This window comes from Balaenoptera acutorostrata, chromosome 7 (genome assembly GCF_949987535.1).
Source record: "Balaenoptera acutorostrata chromosome 7, mBalAcu1.1, whole genome shotgun sequence".
In the NCBI taxonomy this organism is placed as follows: Eukaryota; Metazoa; Chordata; class Mammalia; order Artiodactyla; family Balaenopteridae; genus Balaenoptera; species Balaenoptera acutorostrata.
Window position 1 is genome coordinate 14,294,568 of NC_080070.1, and position 4,568 is coordinate 14,299,135.

Sequence of the window (4,568 nt, forward strand, 5' to 3'; positions counted from 1 at the left end):
GGGCTTCAGTAGTTGTGGCACATGGGCTCAGTAGTTGTGGCTCGTGGGCTCTAGAGCACAGGCTCAGTAGTCGTGGCGCACGGGCTTAGTTGCTCCGCAGTATGTGGGATCTTCCCAGACCAGGGCTTGAACCCGTGTCCCCTGCATTGGCAGGCGGATTCTTTTTTTTTTTTTTTTTTTTTTTTTTTAATTTTATTTTTATTTATTTATTTATGGCTGTGTTGGGTCTTCGTTTCTGTGCGAGGGCTTCCTCCAATTGTGGCAAGCGGGGGCCACTCTTCATCGCGGTGCGCGGGCCTCTCACTATCACGGCCTCTCTTGTTGCGGAGCACAGGCTCCAGACGCGCAGGCTCAGTAATTGTGGCTCATGGGCCCAGCTGCTCCGCGGCATGTGGGATCTTCCCAGACCAGGGCTCGAACCCATGTCCCCTGCATTGGCAGGCAGATTCTCAACCACTGCGCCACCAGGGAAGCCCGGCAGGCGGATTCTTAACCACTGCGCCACCAGGGAAGTCCCTGTGCATGTTATTGTCGGTAAATTTATTTCAGTTTTTTAAATGTAATTTAAAAAAAGAAACACGGTGGAAAAATCTTTACTCCATCAAAGGATACCATTTTGTAGAGTAAAAAGATAAGCCACACCTGGGGGAAGATATTTGTAACATATAGAACCAACAAAGGATTAGGACCTAAAAATATGTAAATAGCCCCTAGGCTATAAGGGGGCTTATAGCAATAAGAAAAGACAATAAGAAAAGACAAACAATCCAACAGATAAATAGGCAAAAGAAATGTATAGTGGGACTTTCCTGGTGGAACAGTGGTTAAGAATCCGCCTGTCAATGCAGGGGACAAGGGTTCGATACCTGGTGCGGGAAGATCCCACGTGCCGCGGAGCAACTAAGCCCGTGCGCCACAACTACTGAACCTGCGCTCTAGAGTCCGTGAGCCACAACTACTGAGCCCACGGACTGCGATTACTGAAGCCTGGGCACTCTAGGGCCTGCATGCTGCAACTACTGAAGCCCGCGCACCTAGAACCCGTGCTCCACAACAAGAGAAGCCACCGCGGTGAGAAGCCCGCGCACCGCAATGAAGAGTGGCCCCCGCTTGCCACAACTAGAGAAAGCCCAAGCACAGCAACGAAGACCCAACGCAACCAAATAAAGAAAAGATCAATTATACTTAAAAAAAAAAGAAATGTATAGTAATTTCATAGAAGAGGAAGTACAAATGATCTATAAACAGACGAAAGTATTTTCAAATACAATATTGATCAGAAAAATGCACATTGAAACCACTATGTGTTACCATTTCAAACCTCCCACATGATCAAAAATTAAAGTCAGACAATTTTTTAAATTGAAATATAACTCACTTCACATATCGTAACATTTACCCTTTTCAAGTGCAGAGTTTGGTGGTTTTTAGCACAGTCACAAAGTTGTGCAACTATAACCACTGTTTAACTCCAGAACACTTTCATCACTTGAGAAAGATTACATCTTTTTTTTTTTTTTTAACATCGGCTATGTCTTATTTATTTATTTATGGCTGTGTTGGGTCTTCGTTTCTGTGCAAGGGCTTTCTCCAGTTGCGGCAAGCGGGGGCCACTCTTCATCGCGGTGCCCGGGCCTCTCACTATCGTGGCCTCTCTTGTTGCGGAGCACAGGCTCCAGACGCGCAGGCTCAGTAATTGTGGCTCACAGGCCCAGTTGCTCTGCAGCATGTGGGATCCTCCCAGACCAGGGCTCGAACCGGCGTCCCCCGCATTGGCACGCGGACTCTCAACCACTGCGCCACCAGGGAAGCCCCCGATTACATCTTTTTAAAACTGCTGTGGGCAGGGGCTTTGGCCTCGGCCTGGAGTAGGAAGAGCAGGGGCTTGGGAGCATTCGGTTCCTGCTGGGTATACAGTTTAAAATGTAGAAATCTGGAGTGACAGGATATGACAGAAGTAAATAGTATAGCCACTGGAAAACTGACATTACCAAGTAAAGCAATTGATTACCAATGACCCAGTAATTCCACTCCTAAGCATACACCCAACAAAATGCATGCGTATGTGTATCAAAAGACATGTACAGGAATATTCAGAGCAGCATCATTTGTAATAGCCAAAAACTGGAGGTAATGAAATATTCATCAACAGTAAAATGTGTAAATCAGGTGTGGGATAACCATACAATGGAACACTATGCAACAGTGAAAAAATCTATAAACTACATCATATGCACCAATATAGGTTAATCTCACAAACATAAGCTAAAGCAGCAAGAACAGAGGATATGAGTAAGATTCCACTTAAATAGAATTTTAGAACAGGCAAACCTAATAATGTACTGTTTAGGAATCTGTGTGCAGCTAAAAACAAATGTAAAGAAAACCAAAGGAAAGATTAAAACAGAATTTAGGACAATGGTTTACTTGGGATCAGGATGTGTTATCGAAGAGGCACATGGCGGGGAAGGGGGGAGGGATAAATTGGGAGATTGGGATTGACATATACACACTACTATATATAAAATAGATAGCTAATAAGAACCTACTGTATAGCACAGGGAACTCTACTCAATACTCTGTAATGACCTATATGGGAAAAGAATCTAAACAAGAGTGGGTATATGTATATGTATAATTGATTCACTTTGCTGTACAGCAGAAACTAACACAACAATGTAAATCAACTATACTCCAATAAAAATTAATTAAACAAAAAAAAAAAAAAAAGGAAGAGGCACACAGGGCAGGACTTCTAGGATATGATAATATTCTACTTCGTGATATGGGTGATAGGTGCCTGCGTGTGTTTTGTCGGAGGAAAACTTCCTCTAAGCTCTTAGGGTCTGTGAATTAGACTAACAAAAGACAGATTGTCAGGATAAAATGTACACGATTTTTATCAATATTTATGTGCATGGGAGTTCACAAAAAATAAGTGAAAATCAAAGAAATGGTCGGACTCAGGGGCTCATATACCATTTTAACAAAGGAAACGTGGTTTGGGTTTCAAGGGACGATAAACTGTGGAGAAGGGACTAGGAAATATATGGGGGAAACTAGTGACAGATAAGGGTTATGTTAGTAAGAGTTGGTCGTGCAGCCTCATCCCAATGCTGACGCCTCCATCTCTGTAATAAGAGTTGCATTCCTCTTTCTGGTACCTTCACAAGGGAAATATATGTCCTGCTTTTAGGAGGAAAAGGGGCGGAAGGACAGAGAACCCTTCCTGCATCTGTTGATTCTCAATTGCCTTCAGCTCAAAATAATCTTTATTCCAGAATGGCACATTTTGGGGCAGCATACACTGTTCTCCTTCAGTTCGAACTATGCACGTTGTTTTTACACACTCTTCTGTTTGCATGCATGTGCATGCACGCACGTGCACACACACACACACCAGAAAAGAAAAGCCATCGCCCCCTGAGTGTTGGGGTTTTTTTGTTTTTTTTATTTATTTGGTTGCACCAAGTCTTAGTTGCGACTGGCAGTCTCCTTAGTTGCGGCATGCGTGTGGGATCTAGTTCCCTGGCCAGGGATCGAACCTGGGCCCCCTGCATCCGGAGGGCGGAGCCTTAACCACTGCGCCACCAGGGAAGTCCCACTCCCTGAGTGTTTTGTGTAGGCCCAGCAGATGGACATCTCACTGGCAAACTGATAATGTCCTAGCCTCACCTGGGGGAGAGGAAGAGATAAATTTCAGCCACCGCTCCAGATTCTTACCTGTCCCCTGGGAAGGCCCTGGCACCAAAAGGACAGTGAGCTTTGGGAGAGAGGGAGGCATGGGGCATCCTCACCCAGCTCTGCCTCTGGGTGACTGTGGAACTTCGGGCACATCTCCTCGCCTCCAGCCCTTCCATTTCCCCATCTGTAAAGTAGGTGAAGAGGTCCCTTCTTAATTATTTTTTATTTTTTGGCCGCGCCACATGGCATGTGGGATGATCTTAGTTCCCCAACCAGAAATCGAACCTGGGCCCCCTGCATTGGAAGCGCGGAGTGTTAACCACTGGACCACCAGGGCGGTCCCTGAAGAGGTCCCTTCTGACCCCAGACTTGACTATCTGCTGGAGCACCTGTGGCCACAACCAGGAAGTGTGGTCTATAAGCCCGGTCAGGGCGGGATCCCAGGGCCTTCAGCTGATGGGGCCACTGGGCAGATGCAAGAGGGAGGGAGGAGCTGGAGGCCTTGGCAGGACAGGTGGGGTGTGAGGAGGGGAGGAAACACACTGAGCTAGAGCCCAGTGTATCCCACGCAGCTAACAGCTGAGCTGATCTTAAAGTCAGGGCATGCCTCAGCCAGTCTTAGCAGCTATTTATAGCTCATACACCTCCTTATTTGGTAGCTGCCTGCAGTGCCCGGTGCTGGATCCCCTTTCCAGTGATGTCTGCCTTCCTGATGAGCACACCGGGCTCCTGGTGCAGCTCTGACTCACGCAGGGCTTCACACAGAACAGGCACTCGACTGTGTGTGTGTTGTCTGTTCTAAATACTCCTAAACCCATTCATATATTTGAAATTTCTAATTGTGTTAAATTACACATAATATAAAATTGGCCACCTTAAGCATT

General features: G+C 46.1%; 1 non-coding gene across 1 annotated transcript; it reads right to left on the reverse strand.

Moving 5' to 3' along the window:
• Positions 1-3,524: 3,524 nt before the first annotated feature.
• On the reverse strand, positions 3,525-3,597 carry TRNAR-CCG (transfer RNA arginine (anticodon CCG)). The gene has a single exon. It is a non-coding gene; the product is annotated as a tRNA-Arg (tRNA).
• Positions 3,598-4,568: the final 971 nt, after the last annotated feature.